The following is an 11,153-nucleotide window of genomic DNA, read 5'->3' on the forward strand; positions in this document are numbered from 1 at the left end:
TGTTTCGAAGAATTGGAGGAGAAGCTGAAGAAATTGAAAGATCCAGGTAAGGATACACTATATTCTGTTTTAAAAGAAGATCCTTTTATTCGGATCATGTCGGAAGTAGAGATGCCTATGAACTTCAAATGCTCTACCTTTACTATGTTTGATGGGACAAGATGCCCAAGACACCATATCATGCATTACAAAACCGTCATGTCCTCATACAATTGTAGTGAAACAGCTATGTGTAGAATTTTCCCTGCCTCTTTGATCGGAGCTACTTCAAAATGGTTCTTGGGACTCCCGAACGGTTCTATTGAAAATTTTGATCACCTTGGTCGGGTTTTCCTATCGCGCTTCAAGAGCGAGTAAGCACCAAGAAGAGAGAGGATATTTTGTTTTCTATTAAACAAGGTTGCATAGAATCCATAAGAAGCTTTCTTCAAAGGTTCAAAATTTGACTATTCAAATTGAAAATTTGGATGAAAAGATTGCACAAAGAAAATTCATGCTCGGCCAAAGAATTGTGACAGGAGCAAGTACTATGAATTTCACAAAGATCATGGTCATTGGACCGGTGATTGCAAAAAACTGAAGATGGAAATTGAGAAAAAATGCCAAGGGCAATTGAAGAAATACTTCCAAACTAAGCAAGGAGCATGACCAGCAATTAAGGTAGGTCGGAAAAGAGAAAGATCGGCCAGTCATGAGAGACAAAGAAGCCCGACCGAATGCCGACCAGAGGGCAAAGATTACCGAAGCATGAGCTATGACTATACTTCATAGAGACCACTTCAACAAACTACAATTGTTATTTTGGGTGTTAACCCACAATTTTGTCAAAAACATGTGCCCATAGCACATATATACTAATACTTCACTTTTACTTCATGAAATTGTCTAAGCTACCATGCTTAGGGAGCTCATTAGCCAAGCCATAGCCAAAAAATACAACATGGCTCGCCAAGACATCATAGGTGGTAGCACAACGTACTAAAGCTCAGAGTACTGAACACCTAAATCTCGAATAAAATAACTCAATGGAACAATGCATGCTCACTTCGATACTTCAATTAACGTCATGTTCGGGAAGAACTGAACACAAATTTATTTACTTCAAGCAACGTCGTGTTCAAGGGTAGTAATCCTAAAAGAATCAAACACAAAGATTTATTTACTTCAATCAACGTCGTGTTCGGGAATAACCGAACACAAAGATCTATTTATTTCAATTAATGTCGTGTTCGGGGAATAATTGAACACAGAGATCTATGAATTAATTAACGTCGTGTTCGGGGAAGAACACAAAGATCTATTTATTTCAATTAACGCTTTGTTCGGGAAAGAACACATAGATCTATTTATTTCAATTAACGTCGTGTTCGGGGAAGAATGCAGAGATCTATTTATTTCAATTAATGTCGTGTTCGTGGAAGAACCGATCACAAAGATCTATTTACTTCAATGAAGGCACGACATCCTTTGGTATGAACCAGCTGGCCAAATATCCCGAGTACGGGCATAATATAATCTCTTGACCCAAACACATAACTTACAAGATCAAGGGATTGGGGGGGCTTATGTTAATGATTAAAATGGTCATTCTATCCTGGCCGGTCCGACCATTAGGTTTATACGGTCCGACTACTAGTTTTATAGAACTTGGTCTGACCATCCGATCTAGGGTCGGTCCAACCAACCTGTCAAGGAAGCTCAATCAAAGTAGTCTTCTACTATTTATCAACTACCTAGAAGAAGGAGACAGGTAAAAGACTCTCCCAAGGGTTGGAGTCCAAATCTAACTCTATCATCTTACACTATATAAACACCATAAGCAGGCATAAGAAAGTAGGTATTCAGATTCTGGTGTCATCGGTTACTTGAGTTTCTCATTAAGTAATTGAGTTCTTATCTCATTGGTACTAATTTGCTTGCCGGAGACGTACCTCGACCCCCCAAGGTCGAGCACATGTTTTTTCAGGAACTTGGCAGGGAAGGACGAGCAAGATTTCTTATCAAACTTGGCAGGGAAGGACGAGCAAGATTTCTTATCAAACTTGGCAGGGAAGGACGAGCATGATTTCGTATCAAACTTGGCAGGGAAGGACAAGCAGGATTTTGTATCAACACCTGGATTTGCTTATCCCCAGTAAAAAAAGATTGCAGTGGAAGTAAAACTAGAATCCACGTCTTCGTTCCTCCACGAAAATGTCACCGACAAATCCTCCACAATCTCGAGGAAAGGGAAGAAAGTCCACAACCCAAATACCGTTGTGGGTGGATGAAAATTGAGATCAAAACCATAGAGAGGAAAAACTTTCACGGAGCTCTCCTTCCGTTCCCTGTTCCTGAGTTTCTTGGAGAGAGAGAGAGAGAGAGAGAGAGAGAGAGAGAGCAATTTTCAAACCTGAATACCATAATGCAATTGTGCTTTGAGTTGTGCAGCAGTTACCAAAGTATATCCCTAGATTTTGTAACGGCCCAATAAGTGAACTTCCAGATTTGCCCTTGGACATATTAATAAATCCCAACATGTTTGCTATTTACTCTATAGTCCTCGAGGGAACGATTCTTTCATCATTATGGCGGCGTGCACTAGCATTGTTAATTTTCACATCAAGTTTTTAGCACCGTTGCCAAGGACCATTAGATTAATATATCAATAACAGTTATTGCTCATTTTAATTTGAACATTTTATTTTATTTGTAGTTGTTAATTTGATTTTCTTTTAGGTCCTTTTGATTTTGCGTGAGAATGAGAGGAAACAATAATTTACTTCCTTTTGATCCTAAAATTGAAGCAACTTGTTGAAGGAACTCCAAAGCAAAGAAAGATAGAACAATATCATCTTCCACTTCTAGAGCAATGGATCCTGAAAATAATCCACCACATCTTGAAATTGAAACACCAAGGGGCAAGACTTTAGGAGAGTATGTTGCGCTAACTATAAGAGATAATAAGAAAGCTATAAAAGCTAACAAATTTGAAATCAATCCTACTATCATCACAATGGTGCAAAATAATCAAATTTTCTGGATTGCCTAGTGAAAACCCAAATCTTCACATTGATGGGCTATTGGACATTTTCAATACATTCAAGAGCAATGGCATTACTAATGATGCCATAAAATTGAGATTGTTTCCTTTTCCATTAAGGGACAAGACTAAGAGTTGGTTGCATTCTATACAACCAGGATCCATCACTACTTGGGATCAAATGGCTTAGAATTTTGGTAAAATTCTTTCCACCAGCTAAGACTGCTAGTTTACTAATAGATATTTCTACATTTTTGCAGCATGATTCAGAAATACTATTTGAGTTATGGGAAAGATTTATGGACTTACTAAGGAAATGCCCACACCATGGAATAGAGCAGTGGAGGCAAGTTCATATTTTTTTGATGGCCTATCTAGTCCAACCAAAACATTAGTTGATATTGCAGTAGGAGGATCAATCATGAACAAGGATCCAATATAAAATTTTGATCTCTTGGGTGCTATGGCCTCAAATGTATCAAAGGCCAAGGGATACCCCAAGAAGAACTATGCAGAGGAATGACACTGATCCCATGACAACCATTGTCACATCCACCCAGCCGGTACCCTATCTGGAATACCCGAGTGTGTGATCCACGGCCCCGAAGATCAAGTTTAAGAATGATCATATCCATTTAGCACAATAATATAATCAAAAGCAAGAACAAATCATAATATTCAAGTAATTTATTAATAAAAGTCAAGAAAGGATCTCAGAAGGATCACAAAAGAATATCAGAGTGTGGAACAATAGATACCAATCAAAGATAACTGTAGAGTATAGCGGAAATATACCCCACAACATATGCGGAAGGTAGATCAAAATCTAAAGCAAAGCTCTAAGCTAATACATGTAAAATAAAAGTCTACAAGAAACAAAAGAAGTCTAATCAACATCTTCCATCGGCTCTTTTTCTTCTTCTTCAATCTTCATCTTCATCACCTTTGGGTTATGCTCTTGAACCTTCAAATCAGCATCTAGTGCACAATCCCATCGGCGAACAAGACGATGCCAGCTGCAGTCAATAGGAGCCATCAATGCAGTCCAAACTTGAGTGTTGGCTGCCTCACTGGTCAACACCTTGTCCAGAGACTTCCGGAGTTGTACCATATATGGAAGGGTCCTCCATACTGTGGCACGGGTTCTCTTTCGGACCTACAATGTCATCTAAAACAAGTCCCCCGAAGGGTAAGCTCAAAAGAACTTAGCAAGTAATCCAAACACAATAAGCATCTTCACACACAAGAAAGAGCAAATATAATGCAATGATATGAAACAAGTAAGAATTCTAACTCTATATATGTATGCTGGTCTCTATTGGCAGATATGCTTTAAGCCATATCACCATACTCCTCTGGGTCTGGTCCAAATCACTCTCCCTCAACCATTTAAGATATCTTGGGTTCTGCCGGTTGGTAATGGGTCCTGCATCCCTCGGGACATTCCATGGCTGGGGTTTAGGTCACCACTCTCTCACGCCACCGTTTGGTCTGAGTATTGGCACATGTTAGGGTTAAGCCTAGCCCAATGCAAGTCTTCTACTTACTTATATCAACTTAGATCTAGATCCGTCCATTCCTCGCCCTGAGCGATACTTTTCGGTATCCTTCTCACTAGATTCAGTGTATCCTATGGCTACAACCAACTCAGACTACGGACTCATTAACCCTATTGGTCAGCTACATCAAGTTAACATGAAGTTCCCATATCTTCTCACGGATCATTTCACCGGTCTTGATGTCGAAGGGCCCATGTTCCACTTCTACAATTGTACCAATGAATGGCCCCCACAATGTGATCCATGTCCTTTCACGGATCATTTCACCAGTCTTGAGTGCCCACAAATCCCCATTGCTACCATGGGTCACTCGGTCTCAATACCCTTCTGAATCGGGTTTGATATAACAGGGTATTCCTAGCTAAACATTGCTAGACCAATCCTAGGTATGTCAACCAGTAGTTAGGGAAAGAGTCAAGGGGCACCATAGGAAAGCGTCCCAACCACCCAGCTAGTACCCTACCTAACATACCCGGGTATGTGATCCACAGCCCCGAAGATCAAGTATCGAGGAACCATGCCTCCCACATACGTGATAACACAATCATGAACAATATAATCAATGTAATGTCATACAAACCATAAGATCAAGACAAGATTAAAAGAGATAATAAAATCAGAGTGCGGAAGTAAAAGATATCCATGCATAAATATAATCAAAATATAGAGAGTGAGTGGAAATCACTCCCTAGGTTGCAGTGGAAAGTAGCTCAAGAATCAAAAGGGTTACAAATCCAAGTCTCAAAAGATAACATAAATAGTTAAACATCTAAACTAAAGTTTCTTCGGCTTTATACAAAATGTCCTCATATGTGTAAATAAAAGACACTAGACATGGCCGCTCCCACGCCAGGGTAGAGCTAATCCTGGAACGTAGCATAATCACCCGCGGGATCTTCAAGGTAATCTTCGTAGTAGCCAACACCCGGAGGGTAGTATGCTTCATCGGGGGTCTCCTCATAGTGGGGGCCATCAAGTTCTTCAACACCTGTAGGATAGTCTAACAAAACATTGTACAAAAGGAAGTTGTTCAAAAGAACTCAGAAAGGCAAGTTATTCCATAATACATAGATACATGATACAAAACACAACATGATGCAAGATGATATGAAATAGATGATGCAAATATGATTCTAACTCTATGTATGCTAGTCTCTATGGTAGACATGCTTTAAGTCATAGCACCACACTTTTCTTGGGTGGGTCCAGTCACTTGGCTCGGTAGGGCTGTGGGTCCTACATCCCTCGGGACTATCCATGGCTGGGGTTTAAGTCACTGCTCTCTCACAAAACCATTTGGTATAAGTATTGGTGCATGTCACGGTGAAGCCTAGCCCAATGCAAGTCATCTACTCAGTCGTATCAAGTCAAATCCGGAAACTTCCATTCCTTGCCCCTGACTATCCTTTCCGGTATCCTTCACACTAGAGTTGGCATAGTCCCTGACTACAGACTCATCAACCCTATTGGTCATCCACAAATATTAGACGGGAAGCTCTCACGTCGTCTCACAGGTTGGTTACCGGTCTTGAGCTCCCGTGAGCCCAAGTCTAGCTATTTGCAACCCTACCAATAAATGGCCTCTAACGAGTATCCGCAATGTGATCTATGTCCTCTCACAGGTTGGTTACCGGTCTTGAGTGCCTACAATTCCCCATTACTACCATGGGTCGTTCGGTCTCAATGCCCTTCCGATTCGGGTCTGATACAACAAGGACATCCTAGCCAACACCATTAGACAAGTCCTACATATGACATCCAATAATCCGGGCAAGCGTCAATGGGCATCGTCGAAAACATCCCATATTATTCCCTCCGATGTCCAAGGATAGAAATGTCAAAAGGACATTTCCCAATCCCAAATCATACTTATCCAATCACATTCTCAATTCCATCATACCATACATACATGATATTTCATCATATAATATAGCATGGTCAATCACATATGTAATTAACAAGAATGACTAATCATGATAATCAAAATGACATATAACATGGTACTACTGTCTTGAAGTACATACAACAGTCATATGATGTTAAGACTATAACAAAGAATGTAAATCTACTAAGTTTCTAACATAGGGGCAAGATTCACATAATCCATGTAATTATGATAATAATCCTCCTTACCTTAAATCGAAATGAAGATAGTCCAAAGATCACAAGAGAATGGTCCCAAAGATAGTACTTAGACCCTAGACAAACATATGTTCAATATCAGAAGAAGAATCAAGCAAATCGGAGGTCAAACGGATCAAATCGAGCAAAATCAACAATTCTAGGTTTAGCTGATCAACTGGCTTGGTTGACTGACTCAATCGACCAAGTGACCAGTGTAGGAGCTGAATAGTGATTTTTGGTGCGAAACCTAACTTCCGGAGCTCGAATCACTTTGAAATTTGGAGGGATTGTTAGGAACAGTAAATGAACACTATTTAGCAAAGAATTAGCATCAAACAATGGTCTAATTAGGAATCTCCAATTTGAAACCCTAACATCTATATGCTAAACATCATATTCTATAATGAAATCGATTACAATTGTTAGGAACAATAGGGAATCAACTAAGGGAATGATGAGCAATAGATTAGAATCATATACTAATAAGAAATTAGACTTAGCATACTATACAAATCAGTTTAGGACAAGAAATCAAGTTTCTATGAAGAGAATCATGTAAATGTATAGATAAGAATCAAAATGGGGCCATAGCATAGCTTGATTGAAAGGGGTTTAAGCAAATGAAAAGGGGGAAACACATGAATGGGTGGTTGCAAGGTTGCAGCACCTTATTCATGGTCTCAACAGCAAGAGAGAGAAGAGGTGAGAGTAGAATAGAGAGAGAGTGAGAGAAAACATACCTTAGAGAAGAGATTTGAGCAAAGAGACAATGATTCTTGAAGAAATGTTTCACAACTACCAAGGAGATGTCTTGGGAAGCTCTCTCCATGTTCTCAGGAGGCTAAAGGAATAGAATAGGGTTCTAATCACAAGGTTCCCTTATGTAGACATAAAATAATCAAGAAAAATGCAATTTTCGCATTTAATAATCTGCTGGTTGGCTGACTCAATCGACCAAGCAGTCGACCAAGCAAGAACAACAACTTGGAAGGCCAGATCAACTCAAATTCACTTGGGCTATCTCCTACAACTCAATCAACAAGTCTAGGTCAGAGTATTACCTTCGGATCAAGTCTGGAAGTGCATTAAGTACTTCAACTAATCTTCCCATCTTCTAGGTGCAGCTTCTCACTGAACACTGACAGTGCATCCAAGTAGGGGCACCACCATCAATGTCCATGGGCTTGGAATCAAACACCATATCTTCTACTAAGAGGGCCCACAGCTGTCTTCTTCCACCACTTTAGGTCTTCGGACCTACAAACAACAAGGATTCCAGGTTAGGGTTAGGGTTAGGCTAGGGCTGGATTTCACACCACTGGTGTCCAAAGACGGAAACGCCAAAAGGGCATTCCCCATTCCACAACTACAACCTAGGCATCCACAACATAGCATGATTCCATACAATTCACATCATAGTCCATATCACATTCACAACATTAAAACATCAATTCTAATATGTAAATAACATTATGAACATGCTACTATTTTTACATAAGTAATACAATGGTAAGAAAATAAAACAGTAGTTAGGTTGGCATACAAGTCATACTACAAAAGGCATGTAAATAGGCATATTGTGAGTTGGAATACTCACCTCGTAATTCGAACTTATAATCTTCAAGTAAGAGATCAGAGAACAGATCCAAAATCACCTAAACAAGCTTGAGAAATCATGTATAGGTCATGAGAAGCAAATCCAAGAGATAGGGGTCGAAATAGAGAAAAATTGGAGTTGTTGTCAGCCTTGGTCGATTGGGTGGTAGCTTGGTCCAGTCGACCAGTGTGAACAGTACACGATAGCAAACACTAAATCGGTCATTACTTCTTCGTTTGAAGTCTGATTGCTCCGAAATTCGAAGGGGAACTCCACATAAACATAATAAGACTATACAGCATGAATTAGACACCATCCATGGTCATAATCAATGACTTTCTATTTTGATAAAAAAACATGGTTTTCAATGAAAACAACCATGGCTACAAAGGAGAATTAAGGATTTACTCAAGATGATCATTAGCAATAGATCAGAGATGAATACTAACATGAGAATGGATCTATCATACTAGAGAATTAAGATTAAACATGCATTCATGAAGATATCAATGATCCCTTTTATAAAATCAAATATGGAGATCATAGCATCAACGAATGAATGGAGATTCATTCAAAAGGAATAGAATACAGTAGATCATGCTTAGAAATTGATAAGAAATAAGTCTACGATAGGTTAGGAAAGCAACTTACAAGGATAATGAATCATGTTAACAAAACCAATAAAAAACATGGAGAATTGCTATATGGCTTCAAGGAATGCATAAAGTGATTGGGGATTCACTTTAAGACACAAGGAGATCAGAGAATAGGTAGTTACAATAGTGTAACACCTTCTCCACAATCAAAACAATAAACTAGAACAGTAGAGAGAAGAGATTAGAGAATAAAGAGGTAGAATACCAACCTTGTTAAAGAGAAACCAGATTAGAAACTAGGAGGAATGCTTGAGGATCTTCCACAACACCAAGAGAGGCTTTGAGAGAGACTTCCCACGTTCTCTAAGGGTTCTAGCAACAAAGGAGGCTAAGAAGTACGAAGTCTAAATATATAGAGCATCAAAAACCCTAAATAGAAGATTTTCTCAGATTATATACTTATTGGTCGATTGGCTGGTCAACTAGCCCAGTCGACCAAGCATGATAGCAATGCCAAAATAGGGACTTCAAGGCCCAATCCACTTCAAACTCAAGTGGGCTTCTCCCAACTCATCAAATGACATTCCTAGCACAGAGAAGTACCTTCCAATCATGTCCAAATAGGCTTTAGGTCCATCAACTAAACTCTTAAACATCAAGGTGCAGTTCATCTCCAATTCATATAAGGTATCCAAAAAGAGAACTCCATCATCAATCTCCATGGGTTTTGGGCCAAACACCATGTCTTCTATTGAGATGGCCTGCAAGGTCTTCTTCCTTCACTTCGGGTCTTCGGACCTACACTAAGGGAGAGGTCTGACTTGACTTCTTAGGACCTTCTAAATATATACACACTGAACTCAGGGTCCCACTTCAAGGTCAAACATCAACAAGTCATCTCTTTATCCAAAACAAATAGGGTGCCCAAGCTAGGTTTGGGGCTGGATTTTACAGCCATGGCCGTCCAACTTGAAGTATTGACAAAGCAAGTGGGGTTGTTAGCAACTCAAGGCACCAAATCACTAGCTGTAAATGCAACTATTATGAGGGAGCACATTATAGCAATGAATGTTACATAGGTAATTCTTTTGAGCAAAATCTGTCACATCCCGCCCAAATACACCCAGCCTATACCCTAACTAGATTACTAGGGGGAGTGACCACAACCCAAAAGATCAAGTTTAGGAATGATCATATCCATTTAGCACAATAACATAATCAAAAGTAAGAACAAATTATTGTATTCTAATAAGTTAATAATTAAATTCAAAAAAGGATCTCAGAAGGATCACTGAGAATATCAGAGTGCGGAATAACAAGATACCAAATCAAAAGACAACTATGGAGTATAGCAGAAATATACTCCACAAACATATGCGGAAGGTAGATCAAAATCAAAGTAAAGCTCTAAGCTATTATAAGCAAAATAAAAATCTGGAAGAAATGAGAGAATCTAATCCACATCTTTAGTCAGCTCTTATTCTTCTTCAGTCTTCATCTTCTTCACCTTTGGGTTATGCTTTTGAAGCTTCAGATCAGTATCTAGCGCACGATCCCATCGGCGAATAAGACGATGCCGGTGGCCGTCAATAGGAGCCGTCAGTGCAGTCCAAATCCGGGTGTTGGCTGCCTCGCTGTTCATTACCTTGTCCAAGGACATCCGGAGCTGTACCATGTACGGAAAGGTCCTCCGTACTGGGGCACGAGTTCTCTTTCGATCCTGCAATGTTATCTAAAAAGAAGTCCCCCAAAGGGTAAGCTCAAAAGAACTTAGCAAGTAATCCAAACACAATAAGCATCTTCACATGCATTCACAAGCCAACATATATGCAATGATATGAAACAATATATGCAAATATGCTTCTAACTCTATATATGTGTGCTGGTCTCTATTGGCAGACATGCTTTAAGTCATAGCACCATACTTCTTTGGGTAGGTCTCATCACACAACGCCGTTTGGTAGTGGGTAGGAACACCTTCCAAACAACCTTGGCTGGGGTTAAAGTCACAGCTCTCTCACATCACCATTTGGTATAAGTATTGGCGCATGTCAAGGTTAAGCCTAGCCAAATGCAAGTCTTCTACTTAGTTATATCAACTCAGGTCCAGATACGTCCATTCCTCGCCCCTGGCGATCCTTTCCGGTATCCTTTCCACTAGAGTTCTAATAGTCCCTGACTACGGACTCATCAACCCTATTGGTTATCCACATATGGTAAACGGGAAGCTCTCATGTCCCCTCACGGGTTGGTTA

General features: G+C 39.7%; 1 non-coding gene across 1 annotated transcript; it reads right to left on the minus strand.

The window, feature by feature from the left end:
- Positions 1–3,249: 3,249 nt before the first annotated feature.
- Positions 3,250–3,356, minus strand: LOC149022444 (small nucleolar RNA R71). The gene has a single exon (XR_016172642.1). It is a non-coding gene; the product is annotated as a small nucleolar RNA R71 (small nucleolar RNA).
- Between the last annotated feature and the right edge of the window lie 7,797 nt (positions 3,357–11,153).

This window comes from Hakea prostrata, chromosome 3 (assembly GCF_041222555.1).
Source record: "Hakea prostrata isolate BN-2017 chromosome 3, UWA_Hpros_2, whole genome shotgun sequence".
NCBI classification, from domain to species: Eukaryota; Viridiplantae; Streptophyta; class Magnoliopsida; order Proteales; family Proteaceae; genus Hakea; species Hakea prostrata.